Here is a 22,113-nt window from a genome sequence, read left to right as displayed (position 1 = left end):
GGAAATAGTCTGTTTTACGTGTTGGTTCTTTTTGCTATATAATTGCTAAAACTTACGTAGCTGTACTGAACGCTAGGATTCTTAAATTTAATTATCTATAAAGTAGGCCTCTATAGATATGTAAATAAATAAATAATCTGATAAAAACTAATCCACTAAAAGACCTCAGTAACTTAAAATTTCCACTATCAACACTGATTATTGTGCATCTATGCATATATTTATGTGGATTATTATTAGTCTCTTTAATATTGTCTTTTGTAGAGCACAATTTTACATTTTAATGAAGTCTAGCATATTAATTATTTATTTAATGAATTGTGTCCTTGATGGTGTATCTAAAAGTCATTACTATACTCACTTCATCTAGATTCTCTCCCGTATGTTAGGATTTTTAGAGTTTTGCACATTACATTTAGGACTTTGATTCATTTTTGGTTCATTTCATTGAAAGGTGTAAAGCCTGTGTCTAGATTTTTTATTTTTGCCCATATATATCTAATTATTATAGCACCACTTGCTGAAAAGACAGTATTTCTCCCTTTGCATTTTCTTTGCCCTTTTGTCTAGGATCAGTTGAATATATTTGTGTGCATCCATTTCTGGGCTGTCTATTCTATTCTGTTGATCTATTTGTCTATTCTTTCAGCAGTACCATACTGTTTTGATTTCTGGAGCTTTATAGTAATCTTGAAGACACATAGTATCAGTCCTCCAACTTCATTCTTTTCCTTCAATATTGTGTTGGGCATTCTGGACCCTTTGATTCTCTATATAAAGCTTAAAATCAGTTTTTCATATCCACAAAATTATCTTCTGAGATTTTTATTGAGATTCCATTTTATCCACATAATAAGTTGAGAACTGGCATCTTGACAGTATTGAGTTTGAAGAAATTGAACATGGATATCTCTGCAATTCTTTAGGTTTTCTTTTATTTTGTTCATTGGCTTTGTAGTCTTCCTCATAGTGATCCTATATATATATTTTAAGTTTCTATCTAAATATGTTTTTTTGTTTAATGTGTTTTACTTTAACATATATTTATTCTTTTAAATTTTACTGTTATTTATATTTTGACATTTGTTTCTTGAGTTAATCTGCACCTTGATATTCCATCTGATTAAGACATGATATTCATACTAGTCTCAATTTCCTCTTCCTTTCCATATCTGGCACCATTTATATTGAAAACATGTAAGCTGATAAAAATAAAAGTTATTATTAAAATTTGCATGAATATTATTTAGCAATCCTATTTAGACAAATATTGAGTTCTAGTATTTCCTTCCATTATCCCTCTTTAAGTTTAAAGCATTTCCTCTCAAAACATTGCAAATAGAACTTCATTATTTTCTGATACCAATATACCTGCTTCTTTCAATTGTGCAACTATTATTTTGAAAAAGTCATAACCATTTTGGGACTTCTAAAATTGAATAAATGCAAACAACAAATTGAAAAAAAATGCTTATTCCTGAAATACTGCTGAATTTGTAATATGAATAGAGGGAATCTATGATGTTCTTGCCTAGTAACATTATCACATCCTAACCCAGTGTGGTCTGTATGGTTGCCAGTATACTAAGGCAGATCTGGCCCTAAAAACAGAAACAAAGCTGCTGGCGGTCGGGGAGGTGAAATGATTTGGACCAGAGAGCACAAAACACTCGTAAAAGTAGCAAACAAGGGGAAGCCTAAAGCTTCCGTAACCTGAGTCTGTGGTCCCAGTAGGGCAGTAGCAGAACAGAGAACTAGCCAGAAACGTAAGCAGACCCTGGAAATAAGAGGGCCATTGATAAAGACTGGTAACTATCACATATCCCTGACAGACAAAGAGGCTATACACATACAGGGGAAACCACTGGAAAGGATCCAAGCTCTTCACATAAACATAGCTGACTGGGAGGTTGCATGTAGGAACAGGTGAGACATGAAATGGCCAAAGTTCTCCACACATTTCTGGCTGAGTTGGAAGCTACATGCCTGCACAGGGGAAGACTTGAGAGGATTCAGCAAAATACAAAATTCAGGGTAGAACTGAAAACTGCCTGAAATTTGAGTACAAAATTCAATCTATACACAGAACCATTGGTAGAAGATGGAAATGTTACTGGATCAAGGTGTTTAATCACAACCTTTGACCAATCAGTGACCAGCACTTAAGCTTTGTAGACACAGCACTGACCTGTATAAAGTCAGAATAAAAAAAAATAAAAATAATAATCAAAATCAACTGAGCACAGATACCATTGTCCACATACCATGGGGAAGACAGATTTCACAGATTAAAGGCAGAAAAGAGATTAGTGTCTTAGAGGTCAGGCATAGGGAAGGACATTGCCAGGGTTATAAGAGAAATCTGAGCACTGATGGAAATGTTCTATATCTACATCATATTGTAGGAGCAGTTACATAACTACATACATTTGTTGATCTTACCAAGTTGTATACCTAAAATTAGTCAATCTAATTGTATGTAAATAATAATGAAACTATAATTTATTGACTTCATTGTGACAAAATTCATTTTGATAAGTAATGTTACTGTGGTGTAGTTTACTTTAAATTATGAATGTTAAATTTAAAAAGTAAAATGTAGTTTCCTTATATGAAAAACAATTTTTCCTCAAATAAGATATAATTTTATTTATTTTTTAAATTTAGTTTTATTCCATTAAATTTAACTTAGATTGCTTCATCATATACTTTTTTTAAAATTAAAGTACAATTACAATGTGTCAATTTCTGATGTACAGCATAATGTCCCAGTCATGCATATACATACATATATTCATTTTCATATTCTTTTTCATTAAAGGTTATTACAAGATATTGAATATAGTTCCCTGTGCTATACAGCAGGAACTTTTTTTTAAATCTATTTTTACATATAGTGGCTAACATATGTAAATCTCATACTCCCAAGTTTATCCCCTCCCATCCCCTTTCCCTGGTAAACGTGAGATTTTTTTACCATGTCGGTGAGTCTGTTTCTGTTATAGATGAGTTCAGTAGTGTCTTCTTTTTTTTTTAGATTCCACATATGGTATTTTTCTTTCTCTTTTTGTCTTCACTTAGAATGACAATCACTAGGTCCATCCATGTTGCTGCAAGTGGCAATATTTTATTCTTTTTTATCTTGATAGTAGCTATTGATCATTTGATAAAGCACCTCTGGTTTTTCTTGATGCTACATTCCTGGAATGATAGGGAGAGGTATGGAATTTCCCTCGAGATTTTCTCAACGTCTTAAAGAGATATGTTCTTAGATTATATTTGAGAGATCTAATTTGATGGTTTAAGGCTTCTGTCCTTCTCAAAATAAAGTACTTCATTTTCCTAAAGATATTTGGTTACAGTTACACTTTTTTAATCAATAAAGTTTTTGTTTTTACCCTCATTGTTATTCCTCCTTCTTCTTTTTATTGCAGTACCAATATCCCAATTAACCTGAAAAAATTCCTGCTTATTAGTTATACACTGTATCTCAACTCTGATACAGAATTGAAGAGTCTTTTCATCTTAAGAATTTTAGACTTTTAAAAATCAATCAAAATATTAAATTTGATTTGATTAAAGTATTAGCCATTGCTTCCATTGTGATGAAATTAATTACAGTAAGAAATAATGCTGGTGTTAAGAAAAGCTACATCTGGAAAATAAAGTGTAGATTCCTTGTAAAAGAAAATTTTACACTTTTCTAATTTCATAGATAAATCCTTTATTAAAAATAAAATTAGAATTATAGGCTATGTTCTTGTATTTTAAGATGTATATATACAAAACAAAATGTAATAGAATCAAATTTGAAAATGGAAATAAAGTTGCTATTCCACTCATCTTAGAATAAAGAGACTATCCTGGAATCTGGGTGAGCCCACTGCAATCACAGGGGTCCTTTAAGTGTGAAACTGGGAGAGAGAAGAGTTAGTGTTAGAATGATGTAGCATGATAAACACTTTACTGGCCATTGCTGGCTTTGAAAAGAGAAAAAGACAATGAACCAAGGAATATGGGCAGCCTCTAGGAGCTGGAAAACAAGAAAATGGATTCTTTCCTAGAGCTTCCAGAAAGGAATTCATACAGTCAACACGTTATTTTAGTTCAATGTGAACATTTTAAATGCCTAACCTCCAGAACTGTAAGATAATAAATTTGTTTTGTTATTTAAGCCACTAAAATTGTGGAAATTTATTAAAGTAGCAATAGGAAACTGACACAGTGTATAAAAGTTTAAGAGACAGTTGTAAATGCTTTGTTATCTACAGATAGTATTTACTGATGGTAGAGTTAAACCATTAGAAAATCTAAGATAACACTGAAAATACTACAAACAAATTACTAATGAGGCTGGAGAGAATTTATAAAAATCAACTGCTTTTCTGTTCAGAAAAAATAAAACTAAAGATTGCACTTAAAGGAACAAAAATAATACATTCACAGGAATGAATTTTTAAATGTGAATATGTATATATAAAGACTGACATATTCTTAACTAAAGTCTTGAAGAAATGAAAATACAACTATTCATACAAATTCATAGATATGTTTACTGTATTAATCTATATATGATCCTGATTCCAATAAAATACAAAGCTATTTTTGTAAACAATCAAATAGGGTGGAAAATACACATGAAATATTTAACAAGTAATTCTCAAAAAAGAAGAATGAGGGCCTGCTAACTCTTCTAGACGTAAGAAATCAACCATAATTTACACAATGTGGGGCTGTTGACATAATAGGGGAGAGAAATCAATGTTACAGAATGGAAAACTCAATAATATACTCAGACATGGGATGTAATACACCATAAGTCTTTACAATTGCACACAACTTGACAAAATTGTCAAGAATATAAAGGATCTTCTTTTCATAATCTTATCTCAGAATCAATCTTGTTAAAGCCCCAACTCAATATAAGTAATAAAGAGCTGGACTTTAGCTATTTATGACAATCTGTTTTATAACATACAGTAATTTTAAATGATTTCAGCAGGTTTAATGCTGGAAATTAAATATTAACTGGAAAATATTTCTCTAAGCATACATTAAGCCAGAAACTTGTGTGGAAACATGGTGGGGGGTTTTTGTAATTGTCATTTTCTAGATGGATAGCCAGGTAAAATTTCCAAGTCCTGACAAAACTAATTAACATTTTAATTGAATAGAGACACAGTTTGGGGTGATAAAGTTCCATGTCAAAAAACAAATAGGACAGGCATTTTTCAGGCTTATCTACATTATGAATTATATCATTTGCATAATTTTAAAGCAACTATAAAAACAACCCTATAAGTACTTTCATCACTTGTAAAACTCTTGTTCTGTGGTTCTTTGCACTACTTTTAAGAAGTAAAATAAGAAAATCCTGTACTCCAATAAATATTCATCTGAATTGCTTCAAATGTTTCTCATTTCATATTTACTAACTTGCTCATATTTAACATGTCTCTTACACTGACATCTGCAATAATGTCATTCTGTACACAACTGAGAAAATACATTCAAATAAAAACAATTAACTCATAGAGGGAATACATTTAACAGGAGCATAATAGTTATTAGTAAATTATTCAGTAAAACTTGCTCTTCCCATAAGAATTGCATTTAAACTCTGCAATATAATTTCCATCAGAAAAATATGATGATCTTACTGAATCAGATCTAAAACACTTTCATTCTCCTCAGGTGGGCAGGGTCATTTTCTATGCAAGTAGTTAATTATTTAGAAAAAAAAATCTGTTACTGCTACCTATTTACAGAAAGAAGTGTCCTGTGATTCCTTTGTCTTTTTAGATATGGTTTTCCTGAAAATGCCACTATATGTAGTGGATTTGGGGGTTTTCAACTTTTGAATAATTTAAAAAATATTGGTTAATTTCTCAATTCATGAAGAAGAAATACAACTGTCTCAACAGACAGAAACTGTCAGTTTTCTATCATTTTTGTCATTTCATATATTAGATCTTCTATCTTCTTAGGTAATATCTAAATATGAAGCCATCATTTTATAAAGTGGTATATAATAATTGTATTTCCAAAACAACTCCCTCTATAAAATACTATAAAATTGAAGAAAATAAAATTGAAAACAAATATGAAAAACAAAAAACAAAAATTTTCATTTGCAACAAATTAAAAGGCATACCAGGTACCTATTCAGAGGGGAGCTCAGGGAAATGGATTGGGAAAAGTCAGAAAGTGTGTTTTGTTTACCCCCCAATGTAACAATCAATGTATTACTTTGATTGTTACTCTGTATTAATTTGAATCTTTAGCAGTTGCTTTGCCACCCAAAGTAAATGTTTCAGATGGCCTTCATGTGGCCATCATTATTACAGACAAAATCATGAAAGAAAAAAAAAGTATGAGAACTGTATCTAGGAGAAAAGAACATGAAAAAAATTGCCTGCCAAAGTTTGATTCTGTTGTACTACGACTGAAACAATATACACACATAGTATATACAGTTTGTAAGTAGTTTGTGCTTTTAAACTCACAAAAATGTTGAGCTTTAAAATAGCGTTTGCTTTAATACTTGAATATAGCTATAAATATTATGAAGCCCTCAAAAAGGGTAAACTTACCATTTACTTCAAATAAGGTTAATGGTGAAAGAGGAAACTCTAAAAAGACTGAAAGTGTGAAAACAAACAACAACAAAACAGTGCATAGTGTACACTGCAACTCCTTTCAAACAGCATTATCAGAGACTAATGACTGGGTATCCTCATCCCAAGATAGGCACTCTTATATTGTCTGTCTAGTGGGATGTTGGAACTTATAATTACCATGCCCCCCATTTTTCTCTTTTCTACCTGAGAATGTTTCCTACAGTTGGTATATCTATGTTCCACCATTGCACATTGGGTGTGTGTAAGTCAGACAATTTGTCTTTTCAACTGTGACTGGACAGGATTTAGGTTGTCTGCCATGGGGAGCAAGTGAATGTGTTCAATGTGTGAGAAAGACTGTGAATCAAATAGCTTGTTATGAATGGACTATGGTAGGCATTAATGGCGTTTGTCGAGATCCAGTTTTTTGACTTCTGGATAGGGCAGCCAAATTTAGCAACATGTTAAATTTAAAATTCAGATAAACAAAAGATACACTTTTGTATAAGTATGTCCCATTTTTATACCAAGAATTGGTGTGTGTGTGTGTGTGTGTGCGTGTGCGTGTGTGTGAAATTCAAATTTAACTAGACATCTTATATTTCTTCTAGCAATAGCAGACTCCATTTCCCAGACTCACCGCACTGAGAAAAAGCCATTTGACTAGTTTTAAAAATGGACTTTGGAGAAAAACACATGTCACTTCTAGATAAAACTAACCTTCAGCAAGCATCTCTTCTCATTTCCCAGTTATAGTTTCCAAACAGAATTCAATTTGAGATTTTGGCAAAACAAGATGGAAGTATCCCATATTGCTAAGTCACTGTCCTCTAAATGAGTGAGAAATCAACTTTTGCTGTGTATACAACTGATACATCATCAGACTATCACAAACAAATTTTAACTTCTTGCTTTTCTCTAGTGCTTCTTTCTCTTTACCACAAACCCCTATCATTTAATATCATCATTCCACATCTCACACCTCACTTGCTCTGCAACCACCCAGTGCTTTTGTGTTATATCAAAATTGCACAGAAACTCATAGGACAGATGAATAGTCTCAAGAATATTAAAATCCCAGCCATGATGGTCATGATGAAAGTATAGAATTATAATGAGAGCTGGGTCTTAGTAATTTCATCATTTTTTTTCCCCTGTGGAAAAAGTAGTAGCAGATCTGGAAATGATGCATTACTTTGAAAAGTATGAGAAGATGGAGATTAAAGAGATAATCTCAATAGTACAATAATCTCAATAGTACAATTTTTACTCTTCTAGAGACAAAATAACCTTCTTCATCCTGTTTATGTGAATAGGCTGAAAATATTGGCTGTGTGACCCAAGACACCTGTGACTACAAATTAGACTTAAATAAAAGCAGTGTAGTAATCCAGCACTAGGTTTGGGAGAGGGGATTTCAAATGAGTATTGAGATGGGGAAAGGGAGAGAAGAAATCAAAAGAAAGAACATAAATTACGAAGAGTAAATCAGTAAATTTTGTATCACGTAAAGAAGAGATATTATAGGAAAGTCAAATAAAAGTGCAAATTATTGAATTTTTTTGTTTTGTTTTATTTGAAACTGGGTTGGATTATTGTGGGCCCAGACCTCATAATCTTAAATATTGGACGGTTTCAGAGTAAGAAACTCAATGTCAGCAATTCCATGCAAAAAGAAGAAATTACCTCAGGAATTAAGAGAACACAAAGAAAAGAGCTGAATCGGCTTTGCTCACACACTCAGAAGTAGAGATATGATAAAACCACTCTCCTGGCTTAAGAATGGAAACTGAGATCATACCCTGGTCTATCTTGCTTTACTAATATAATGAATAACTATTTGCATAGTGCAAGTCAATTTTGGTTTGATGTGACACTTGTAACAGATACTGATTTTTTTTAAAAATTAAAATAATTAAACCTGGTGAATACTTTCTGTCGGATACGTTAACAAAATTGGCACAATTCATAAGAAACACATAACTACTTATTTCCCATAATAATATGACTGACATCCATTTGATCAATATGTGTAAACAGTCACATTAATCACTTGAGATACACCACTGTCTGGAGTCAAAATTAGAGTCAATTTCTTCATCACTCACTCCTTAAATTTTAAAAATACTGAAAAATCAATCAACATGGCATTCTGCAGAAGCAATTTTGTTTTAGCATTATCTGTCAAATAACACATTTAAACCTGTTAAGGCAAAAACCTGTTATGAGATGAGAAAACGTGTGTATACCTGTAATTTAAAGTATCCTTTAAAAAGAATAGATTCAAACTCATTTATTCAATTGTGTGTGTGCTTTATGGCATCTTACTTTGATTTACTTTAATTCAAAAAGTCTATTAAAAATACTTAGAGACAGAAAAAATTTAACTTTACCAATGTACTTCTTTTTTAATAAACAAACTATATATTTAATGCATACAACATGAATTGATACATATATACATAGTGAATGATTACTACAGTCAAGCTAACTACATATCTCATTTAGTTGCCTTTTTTTTCTTGATAAGAGCAACTGAAATCTACTCTCAGCAAGTTTCCAGTATTCAACACAGTATTTTTGACCACAGCCATCATGCTGTACACTAGACCTTTACACTTATTCATCCTATGTAACTGCCACTTTGTACCCTTTGACCAAACTTTCCCTGCTGTCCTCATGTTTCAGTCCCTGGTAATCGCCTTTATACTCTCTGCTTCTATGTATTTGACTTTTTTTTAGACTCGGTATATAAGTGCAATCATGTACTTTTTTTCTCTTTCTCTGTTTCACTTATTTCACTTAGCATATGTATTCCAGCTTCATCCATATAGTTGCAAATGGCCAAATACCCTTTTTAAGGCTGAATAATACTCCTTGATTTATTTATCTCTTCATCTACCAATGGACATTTTGGTTGTTTCCATATTTTTCTGTTGTGAATAATTCTGCAATGAACATGGGAGTACAGTATCTCTTTGAGGTGTTGATTCCATTTCGTTGGGGGGCATATATCCTGAAGAGGGATTGCTGGATCATATGGTAGTTCTATTTTTAGCTTTTTGAAGGAACTCCATACTGTTTTCCATAATGGTTGTAATAATTTACCTTCTCATCAACAGTGTACAAGGATTCCTTTTTCTACACATCCTCGCCAACATTTGTTTTATTTTGATGAAAATAGCTATCCTAAAAGATGTGAGGTGATACCTCATTTTGGTTTCAATTTTAATTACCCTGATGATTAATGTTGTTGAGTACCTTTTCATATACCTTTGGGGCTATCTGCTTGTGCGCTTTGGGAAAATGTCTATTCAGAGCAAAGGTTTTTTTTTTTTTTTTGATATGATACCAAAAGTTTACAAAAACAAAAATAAGTAAGTGAGACTTAGACTAAAAAACTTTTACACAAGGAAACAATAGGCAAAATGATAAGGCCAGTTATGGATTAGTAAGAAATATTTGCAAACCATGTATCTGATAAGGGTTAATATCCAAAATATATAAGAAACTTACCAATTAAAGAGCAAAATATGAATATCTGATTTAAAAATGGGTAAAAGGTTTGAATAGATACTTTTCTACCACTGTACTTATGAAATTCATTATTGTGTCTCATTTATTTTTAAATACAAAAAATGAATTTTAACTAGATTACTGGGTTTGAAGATGAAATTTTTGGGTGTTAACTCAGAAAAATATTGTGCACTGAGTGTATAAAGTACTTTTAAATATTAAGGTTGTAGATACTGATTTTTAAAAAGCATTCCATAGCTCTAGCATCCAAAACTGTAACTTTATACAAGAAACTTCATATGAAAGCTATTATATCTCTCTATACCAATATCTATCATGTCAATATTGTTAATATCACAATGACATTGTTCTGAAAATAAGATTATGTATTTTCTTTACTTAATAGAAAGTTAACTAAAATAGGTAATATATTTATTCAGATTTGTTTGCTTATATTACACAAACTGAAGGACAAGTATATTTAATCGTATTACTTTTGTGCAATTAACACATCCCCATTTCTAGTAAATGTAGTTGTAGGTTCTAACAGTACTAAGTACTGTGCATCGTTGTCATAAAACTGAAAATGTTTAAATGGTATATATGTAAATGTTTTGTGTATGCACTTACCAAAAAAAGTACTGAATTCTTACTATGAGCTAAGATCTATGACAAAAAAGATGACTAAGGAAATGGTAAGCCATACTATTTCAAATGGTTAGAACAATGACATACAGATATAATTAATTTTATCATACATTTCTTCTTAAGTACATCAGCAGATTTGATGATACTAAAATGTCTCACTGAAATTCATTATTTGATTACCCAAAACAATACACAGAAATACTAAAAATTGGTCCAAAAAATCAAGAAAACAATAGAATAAATTATTTGTCAAAATCTGAGTGGATTTCCAATTTCTGAATTACTGATAGCAGATGATTGATATTTCATCAATGATTTATATGTAGACACCATTCCAATATTCTTGAAAAATGCTGGACATATATTAAATCAACACCACCATGGGCAAATAATTTATAGGAAATTATATACATGATATAGAGAATAAATACATGGTATCATTATAATGTTGGCAGTAAAATTAAGAGAGTTGAGCATTACAAAACATATATTCAATCTAATTTCCTGAATTTTAGAAAATTTACAAGCAGTATGTACATATACAATGAACACAGAAAAAAATTAGAAAGCTTCAGAGAAAGCAATTATATTATATTCTGAGATATAAAAAGGTCTTCTTTCCTAGTATTTCTAGACCTCTAGATATTTAGAATACTTACCAATAGCCCACTATTTTCTACAGTGTTACCAAAAATACAGGACATTGGAAAAAATGTAAGTATAGAGCATGTTGTAATTTTATTTTTATGTTTATTCATATATATGCATAAAATTAATAAGCTTATCACAAAAGAATATAAGTAGTTACACATTAGAGGTAAGTTCTGAGGTTTCTCATTCTATAATACTATGTATGTCTGAAATTATTGAGGTGAAATTTTAATTTTTTTACATTTTAATATTTAAAATTTTATTTTTTAGTCTAATCTAAATTCTAACTGTAAACTTGTATTAGAAATAAATACTTTAGCATTATTTTTCCTTCTATATTGTAAAGCTTAATAAAGTTACATTTTTCTATAAAACCACAACTTATTTCCCTCGTCTATTTTCGATTCCTAAATATGAATATCAATAAATGCCATCAACTGCTATGATACTTAAATATTGTTCATAATCATGGCAAAGTCTCTCATGATTATATTTCTTTCCATTTTTGTTCACAATGCCATGACTCCCATACTTCTCAAACAAGAATATTCAGTGCTCTGCAAGTGCTTTTAGTAATCCTGGCACATACACCAGGTACTGAAAACAATTTAACAAGGGAATAATAATTATGTCTAAATTTAAACATGATTACAAAAATAGAACCCAAATTTTATATTGCAGTGTATTTTATATGAGGATATGATTAGAGATAAATAGTTCATAGATCTTATTTTGTTGTGGAAGAAGGAAGAGATACTGAGTAATTTTAGGCTCTTTAATAAAGCCAGTTTTTAAAGTTAAGACTTCAAAGGTAAAGATTAAAAGAACAGGAAGAAAGTGAATCACCTGCAGATGCTTAGAGGTAGTCTAATGTAATGCCAGTTTCTGCTATGATAACAAACAGCTGTACAAAAATAATGTCTAAAGAAATTTGTTTCCATCATTTTATGATAGAAATTGCATGCCAAAGAAAGTTATTATAGTTAATCAATTTCTTCCTGTCTATATCCGTAATGATAACTATCAGAGATACAGGGTTTCCAGTTGGTAAGGTATTTGATTCATGTACCTTATACTAATAGAAAAATAGAGTAAACATGCAAGCAAAATAATAAATTATATTTTAGACAGTGATAATTTAAATGAAGGAAGTGAAACAGACTTCAATTACAGAGAGCAATTTTTTTTCTGAGGATATAGCACTGCACTGAATGATAAATCTGTTCTCACAAAGCCAAAATTGGGGGGAAATAACTCTTCATTCAGTTACTGGAAAGAGTTACTGCAAATGCCATGAAATGCAAGTAGATTCTGTGGCCTAGAGAAGAAAGGGAGACTGTGTTCAGGAAGCCGAGTGAAGGAAAGTACACAGAATCCATTGGTATTTAGTGACTATCTTTGAGGATATGGTTCACAATGTTAACACAAATACAAGAATGTAGCAATAACTCACAAATATACAATTTATCCTTTTCATTTGGGCAATCTCCTATTTCAGTTTATAAAAATTGCAATATGAATATACTGCACTTAAAATCTGAAATGTAAAACAAAAACTAAAAACTTTGTTCTGATAACCAGCATTTGATTTAATATATTCTATGCTAATTATCAGAGAAATGCAAACAAAACTACAATGAGGTATCACCTCATGCCAGCCAGAATGGCCATCACTTAAAAGTCCACAAACAATAATTGCTGGAGAGGGTGTGGAGAAAAGGGAACCCTCCTGCACTGCTGGTAGGAATGCAGTTTTGTGCAGACATTGTGGAAAACAGTATGGTGATTCCTCAGAAGACTAAAAATAGAGTTACCATATGATTCAGCAATCCCATTCCTGGGCATATACCTGGAGGGAACTTTAATTCTAAAAGATACATGCACTCCCAATGTTCATAGCAGCACTATATACAATAGCCAAGACATGGAAGCAACCTTAATGTCCATCAACAGATGACTGGATAAAGAAGTTGTGGTATACTTATAAAATAGGATACTACTCAGTAATAAAAAAAGAATAAAATAATGTCATTTGCAGTAACATGGATGGACCTGGAGATCATCATTCCAAGTGAAGTAAGCCAGAAAGAGAAAGAAAAATATCATATGATATCACTTATATGTGGAATCTAAAAAAAAAAAAAAAAGGAAAGAAAAAAGAAGACACTAATGAATTCATCTACAAAACAGAAAGAGACTCACAGACATAGTAAACAATCTTACGGTTACTGGGAGAAAGGGGGTAGGAAGAGATACATTCGGGAATTTTGAGATTTGCAAATGTCAACCACTATATATAAAAATAGATTTAAAAATGTCTTCTGTATAGCACAGGGAACTATATTCAGTATTTTGTAATAACCTTTAATGAAAAAGAATATGAAAATGAATATATGTATCTATATACATATATATGCATGACTGGGACATTATACTGTGCATCAGAAATTGACACACTGCAACTGACTATACTTCAATTACAAAAAGATTCAATATATTCCATTTTTATCAACTGACTAAAAATTATCAACTGACAGAAAACTTCAAATTAGTTATGATTACAATCAGAAACTCTGGGAACAAATTATCCATGCACACATGTTGTGCACTATCTAGGAAATACTAGTAATACTTAACTCAAGGAAGTCTGTAGACTGCCTGCAGGGACTTAAATGATTATAGGACCACAAATGAGTATTTTTCATTTTGTTTCCATGTTTTACAAATGTAAGGCAATACCCATACCCATTAGCTCCTGAACTGGGGAGAGTAATGATTTTTGGACATATTTTAAATGCCAAACATTAAACAAGCCTCAGATTTTAGGGCATTAATATACAATACCATAGATGAGTTTTTAATGGTCTAACCACATTTTCATTCATACCTCTATCTTTTATCGCATTTTGGATCAGTGGTCTGGGAAACTTCATTCTATGAACTTCAGATATTATAATCAGGACTTCAAACGGATATCCTTGCAAAGATGTTGAAAAAGAAAGTAGAAGTAGTAGCATAGTCAGAGGTATCACTTCACTAAAACTAGTGAGATGTGTGCTTGTTTACTTCTTAAGTTTTATTGTGTTTTTAAATATCGTTTACCATTTTTAGCAAGCATTACTAAAACATAATAATTAACATTATTCTTATGAAAAACTACTTTTCTATAAATTTTTAGAAATTTATTACACTGGTCATTAATACAAATGTTGTTATAATCATAAGAGGCATCTACTACTTAAAAATTTTCTAATTTTCTTTCTTTGTGTTTATTAAGACATTTTTTTCTTTCAAATATTTATCCTCCCCAAAACTACAGATACTGCAGTAAGACAATAGAAAAAATATTTCAAAGAGGTAAACATTTTTATTTTCTATCTCTCACAATGCATAGTGTCAGGAAAGCTTTCCAGTTAGAAGGCACAGTATTCAGATATTGCCTCTGGTAATGCAGGTCTTTTTGCAATGCGTGGTATTTATCCATTAGAAGGGACAAGAGATAGAAAGGGAGACTGTGCTCAGGGAACAGAGAGATACAATGATTAATCATTATCAACTTTAAAGTGACATTGTAACAGAAAAAAAGTGTTATTAGCCCTAAATTTTCTAACTGCTATTCTCTGGTTTAGGATTTCCTATGTCTGCCAATTAGTTCCATCCTTAAGCAGATGGGACAGGGAGAGCCTAATGCAGAAATATATTATTTAAACTATTTTATTCTTTTTGTAATTGAAATTTTAAATTTAAAATTTTTATGAAATTTTAATGAAATATTGTAAGAAAAGAATATTATACAGTCCACTTTATTTCATTAATGAAATTTTGTTCATTTTGTTAATATGTTTGTTTTCTTTATACACAGAGTCAAATATTATTTCCTAGCCACAGAAATGTCTAAGAATGAAAAGCAAGAAATTCTGACAAAAAATGAATCACTAGTAATTGAGAACAAAACATATGAATATTTCAAAATGAATTACTATGCTAGTTGTATCAGTACACTTAGGGTCAAAGCTAAGGTAAGAGAAAACCATAAGCTGATGAATTTGCTGTGACCAAAATATGCAGGAATTTATGTAAGGGAAGAGGGAAACTGCCAATAAAACATTGGGCACAAGAAAATGAAATATGTTATTAAAAGTTTAAAAATGATGCTATACACCAATAACACCAATAACAAACTATCAGAAAGAGAAATTAAGAAAACAATCCAATTTATAATTGCATCAAAAAATAAAAACCTTGGAATAAATTTAACCAAGGATATGAAAGATCTTTCACTGAAAAATGGTAAGATATTGATGAAAAAAGTGAAGAGGACACATATAAATGAAAAGATACCCCATGCTCATAGACTGGAATAACTAATATTGTTAAAATGTCCATTCTACTCAAATCAATCTACAATTTTGGTGTAATTCTTATCAGTATTGCAACTGTATTTTTTTGTGTAAAAGAAGCAAGAATCCTGAAATTTGTATGGAATCACAAAAGACACTGAATAGCCAAAATAATCTTGAGAAAAAACAAACAAAAAAAGCTGTAGGTATAACACTTCTTGGTTTCAAACTATATTAAAATGCTAAAGTAATCAGAGCAGTATGCTATTGGGATAAAAACAGATATATAGGTCAATGGAACAGAATAGAGTCCAGAAATAAAGCTACATATATATGGTCAATTAATTTATGAAAAAGGAACCAAGAATATACAATGGGAAAGAATAGTATCTTCAATAAATGGTGCTGGGAAAACTGGACAACTAAAACTGGACAGCAAAAGAATGAAACTGGATCCCTATGTTCTATCATACACAAAAATCAACTCAAAATGAATATAATTTGAATATAAGACCTGACACCATAAAAGCCCTAGAAGAAAATACAGGCAGTAAACTCCTTGACATTGGTCTTGGTGATGATTTTTTTTCGATCTGACACCAAAAACAAAAGCAGTAAAAGCAAAAAATAAACAAGCGAGACCACATCAAACTAAAAAGCTTATGCACAGCAAAGGAAAACATCAACAAAATTAAAAACCAGCCTATAGAATGGGGAAAATACTTGCAAATCATATATCTGATAAGTGATCAATATCCAAAATATATAAAAGTCATAGATCTCAATAGCAAAAAAAAAAAAAAAAAAGGGCAAATAATCTGATTTAAAAAGAGAGGAAATGATTATACATTTTTCCAAAGGAGATACAAAAATGGCTTACAAGTACAAGAAAAGGTGCTTAACATCACTGATTATTAGAAGAATGCAAATCAAAACCACAATGAGATACCACCTGGCACCTGTTAGAATGGTTATAACCATAATAATAAAAAGAAAACAAGTGTTGGCAAGATGCTGGCAAGGGAATATTTGTGCAGTGTTGGTGTAAATGTAAATTGGTGCAACCACTATGGAAAACAGCCCCTATGGAAAATTTTTTTCTTAAAAAATTAGAAAAAAACCATCATTTATCTAGCAATGCCACTTCTGAGTCTATATCAGAAGAAGACAAAATCACACTATCAAAAAGATATATGCACCCCCATGTTCACTGCTGCATTATATGCAGTAGCCAAGACATGGAAATAACCTACATGCCCATCAACAGATGAATGTAGTAATAAAATGTGATACACACACAAAGGAATGTTATTCAGCCAAAAAGAGAATAAAATATGCCATTTGCAACAAAATGGATGGACTTTTAGGGCACTATGCTAAGTGAAGTAAGTTAGACAGAGAAAGACATAGAATCTGAAATCCAGAAAACTCTGGAAACTGCAGTCTTTTTGTGGAACTGATTTGGTAGCAAACCAGACTGACTTGAACTTCTTTTGTGGTGAACTTGAATTGGTGGCCCTGAGGCTCTGTGCAGCTTTTACACATCCCACTTAATGTGACTATTCATCTGTGTTATTGCATAAATATTAATGTGTTTGATCTTAAAAAAGTGTGAAAGATGATTAAAGCAAATGGATTATTAAAATTACCACAGAAATATTAAAGTTTAAGGATAACATATTACTCAACAAGTTTCTATTGAAGATATTTACTGCAAAACATATTAAATATTGTAAAGTACAGAAAACATAGAATGAACTAATGAGAATTATTTTGTCAGTTTCTTTTACGCTCTAAAGTAACTACAATCACATAAAAATGAATGTAACTTTAGTGAATAGTCATCATGCAAACACGCTTGTAACCACTATCCAGATAAACAGAACTTTGCCAGCCACATCTATTCCATGAGCCATGTTCTGACTTCACCTCCTCTCTTTACCTGAAATCAACCACTCTCTTCCTTTTTATAGTAATCCCTTCTTTGCATTTCATAATATCTTCTTTCAAGTTTACATTATTAATCTCTATAGTTTTACTGTCCATTTTAAATCATTCTTTCAAATATTTTAAATCATTCTTTCAAATATTTTAAATCCACAGATTTTGCCTTCCTTTCTTACGGTTAATTCTTTTCCTTTCTTACAGTTTATTTGTGAGTAAAACATGAGTCACTGGACATAAAGAATTTTTTTATAGCCTAGGTTTTGCTGATTGCCTACTCATGTACCACATATACATGTTCCTCCATCTTAAATATTGGCAGCTAGATACATAGGCTTGGTTAGATGCAGTTTCAATCTAATTGGCAGAACTACAGGTTGCATTAGTTTCTACTCATGTTGAAACGTATCACCGCAATTTTGATGGCTTAACACTACAAATTTGTCTTACAGTTTTAGTTCCAGGGTGCATATGTTGTATTTGGGTCTCAAGGGGCTAAAATCAAATTGTTGGCAGTGCTAAGTTCCTTTCTGGAGGTAGCATATCCATTTCCATATCTTTTTCAGCTTTTAGAGTCTGCACTCACGCCTCACCTCATTGTCCCATTACTTCAAAGTCTTCAAAGCCACCAATGCTGACCCTCTCTGACCATTATTTTTCCTCAGGGAAGGTTCTCTGCTTTTACAAATTCATATTAGATATACTCCACCTGGATAATCCAAGATAATTTGCCCATCCCAAAGTAGTACTAATCATACCTGCTAATTTCCTCTAGCATGTAAGGTAAATATATTCCAAGTTTCCTGTGATCTATAGATGTATTATTCTGCTGACCACTTAGGAGCTATCTCATTCTTTCAAAAAGAAGCAAATATTTCTGGTTTTCATTTTTTGTCATGTGAGCAGCTTTTGATTCTCAGTGTCTAAACATATCAATTCAATGATGGTTGGAAAATGGAGATTTTCTAGTTGGTTCTTTATTTATTTTTCATTTATTAACTGGAATGCAAAAGTATTTCAAATACTTTTATATGGAATACAAAAGCACAGGATATAGCTTACCTGTCTTTTTAGATTCCCAATTCAAATGGGAAAGGTAGGATTAATGCCTGATTCTTTTCCTTTACTTATCATTTTAAAGGTAATTGTTTCATTCCTTACCATGCTCATAAGGGTTTGATCTCTATGTGTGTATGTGTATGTATGTGTATACGTGTGTGTGTGTGTGAGGGAGAGAGAAAGAGGTTGAGAGAGAGGATAATTATTAACTTATGGGTTAAAAATATACTTAGTGAGTTTCAAGTCACTTTATTTACTATGCCTATTGCCTATTTATTATCTCCTCTTCGGCCAGAGGGAGGTCCTTCAAGGTGATTTCTTAATTGTTTTCGCATGATCTTAGAAGTCTGATATTTTTCTTGCTATCTGATATAATAAGGTATTTAATATTCCAATCTGATACTACTAATTAAAATTCATAACTATAAAGCTTTCATTTACTTTTTTATTGGATAGGTTTCTTTCCTTTCAAACCCAGATTTTCAAAAAGTGAGAGGATGATAAATTAGAATACCCCAAAATTACTCATTTGTGTTGCTCACATTACCCTTATGTCTTGATATATCAGTGCTAATAGTACAACTGCTAATTATATTCATTGAAAGAGATATTTTGCATATCCTATGCTGTTTAAAATTCTACTCTATGTGAAATTCCATACCCAATAGACATTATAATATATACTCTTTGTTTTGACCTAATTTCTTCCTTCTTTTACAAAATCTAGATATTTATTGATCACCATTGTTCTTATGTTGCTGTGTCTTTAATATTTCTTTAATATTTTCCCATTTAACACTCATTTTGGGCAGATTTTTAAGTAAAATCATATAAACATATTTCTTTCTTAGTTTCCTCTTTATTTTTAAAATAATCCTGTTTCACCTTCCTTTTCTATTGCCTTCATTTTATTCTTTAATGTCTAATATGATTTTTCTTTTATTTATAATTATTTCCTAAATTCTGTAAACTCACTTCTGATTTTGTTTTCTAAATTTGGCATATTTTTGCTCTTTGCCTGTCTTGTATCATTTTCTTAATGACTCAACTGATTTTAAAACAGATGTTTGATCTCTTTTTTGTGGGCATGCCTTTCTGGCATGACTTCATTGTCTGTAGTAAGAAAGAGAAAAACAGTCTATAAGCTGGCTTAGTAGTATCATCAAGCCTGTAGTGTTTGGAGAAGCTAGCCTAACAATCACAGCTAAGCTTCATTGTGTCTCTGTTATAAACAATTTCACAATGCTCCAATGTCAGACAAAGCCGCCTGTGACTATGACTGATCAAGACAAAAATAATACATAAAAAGATCTATTATTATATCTGAAAACAAACATACATGCACACACACATATACACACACCTGTCTAAACCATAAAAATGGCCAAGCATTCCTATCTTGGTTATTGTCAGTGACTGTTACTTCTTTACTTATTAAAGCTTTAACCTTGCTGTAGGCTTCCTTCTTCTAGATAAGATTTATTAAGATAATCCAATTCCAGAATTATCCCTGTTTTCTGGTATCACCCAATCTAGAATAAAACTCCAGTAAATCTTCCTCTAAAGTCATGTAAAATGAAGCAAAATCCTACTAAAAGTCCTTTTTGGCACTGTCTGAAACACTCCATAGTTCACCATAGATGTGTAGTCTCTCTTACTGTACTAAACAATAAATGCAACTTGTTCAACTACAGGTGTATTCTTTCCCAGTGAACTTTGGTTTGAAGGCACTGTCACTAAGAATACTAATATTATTTCTTAATCCCCATTTTTCTTAACAAGGTATGAAATGTGATCTTTTAAACTTTTAACAGCTTCCTTTTCTGTTGTTTCTTGGAATGTGAAAAAAATACAATGGCTTGGCTTCTGAGAGTTCTTGTCTATATTCCTGTGACATATTTTTATCTAGACTTTCTTCTTTCTTTATCCATAGTTGTTAGTCATTCTCAATATTGTGTTTACTCCCAACAGTTTATGTAATATGGGTCCATATCTTGGAAGGAGCCAAGTTGGCTTATGAAAAGTTATAGTTCATTAATATTCTAGTATAATTTTGAATAGAAATCAGACAGTGGACCTCCTTGTCTCATTATTTCTCAGATGAAAAGTTTTCAGTATTTCACCTTTCAATATGAAATTTGTTGAAGTTGCCATCTATTCATATTTTGTCAAAACTTTATCAATGAATTTTCAATTACATCAAATGATGTGTCTTCAAATGTCAAAATAGTTATACAAATATTTTGCCTTTATCTATCAATTTTATGAACAATGATAGGTTTTCAAATATTAATCTGTATTTCCATTCATAAATCTATCTTGTTAGAGATATTTTATTATTCTCATATCATACTGGATTCATTTCCTGTTTGGTTTTTTTTTTTTTTTTATAATTTTTGCATCTACGTTTGAGAGAGATTGGTTTCTAAATTACTCTCTTTCTAAAGTCCTTGTCAGGATTTGTTACTTCACATATGCTGGATATATGAAATGCTTTTAGACACAGACGTGTTCTACGTTTTTTCTACCCTCTGAAAGACTATAATATTCTTTGAAGATTGAGAATAATTGAATTCATTAAGTTATCTAAACCTAAACTTTCCTTTATAACAATTTTTAAAAGATTATATATTCAAAAGTTCTTTCAAATATTAAATCTATTTCTGTATACCTTTTGACAAATTGTTTTTCAAGAAATTTGACCATTTCATATATTATTGAATTTATCATTATAAGTGGTTTCATAATACCTCTTTCTAATCTAATGCATTTGAACTATATTAAGTAAGATTTACATGAAATACAGTACCCTCAATATCAGTGTACAGTATGATGACTTTTGCAATGACTTTTTAAATCCTTTAGCCACCATTAGATTTAAAGTATAAAATTTTTCTATACACCATTTTTACTTAAAAATCAATATCCTTACTTCCTGGCTTCAAGTAATCTCTGATCTTATTTCTGTTGCAATAAATTAATTTAATTTTTCTAGAATTTAAAATATTAAATCACTCAGTAGTCACTCTTTTGTGTCTGTCAAACTTACAAGCTTTTCACAGCAAAGGAAACCATAAGCAAAACAGAAAGACAACCTACAGAATAGAAGAAAATATTTGCAAAGTTGAGATGGACAAGGGCTTAATTTCCAGACTATATAAACGGCTCATACAACTTCATAAGAAAAAAACATACAACCCAATACAAAAATGGGCAGAAGACCTAAACAAGCAGTTTTCCAATGAAGACACAAATGGCCAATAGGCACATGAAAAAATGATCAATATAACTAAGTATCAGAGAAATGCAAATCAAAACTTCAATGAGATATCACC

The sequence above is a fragment of the Camelus bactrianus genome, chromosome 6, assembly GCF_048773025.1.
Source record: "Camelus bactrianus isolate YW-2024 breed Bactrian camel chromosome 6, ASM4877302v1, whole genome shotgun sequence".
NCBI lineage: Eukaryota > Metazoa > Chordata > Mammalia > Artiodactyla > Camelidae > Camelus > Camelus bactrianus.
Note: the sequence above shows the minus strand (reverse complement) of the source record.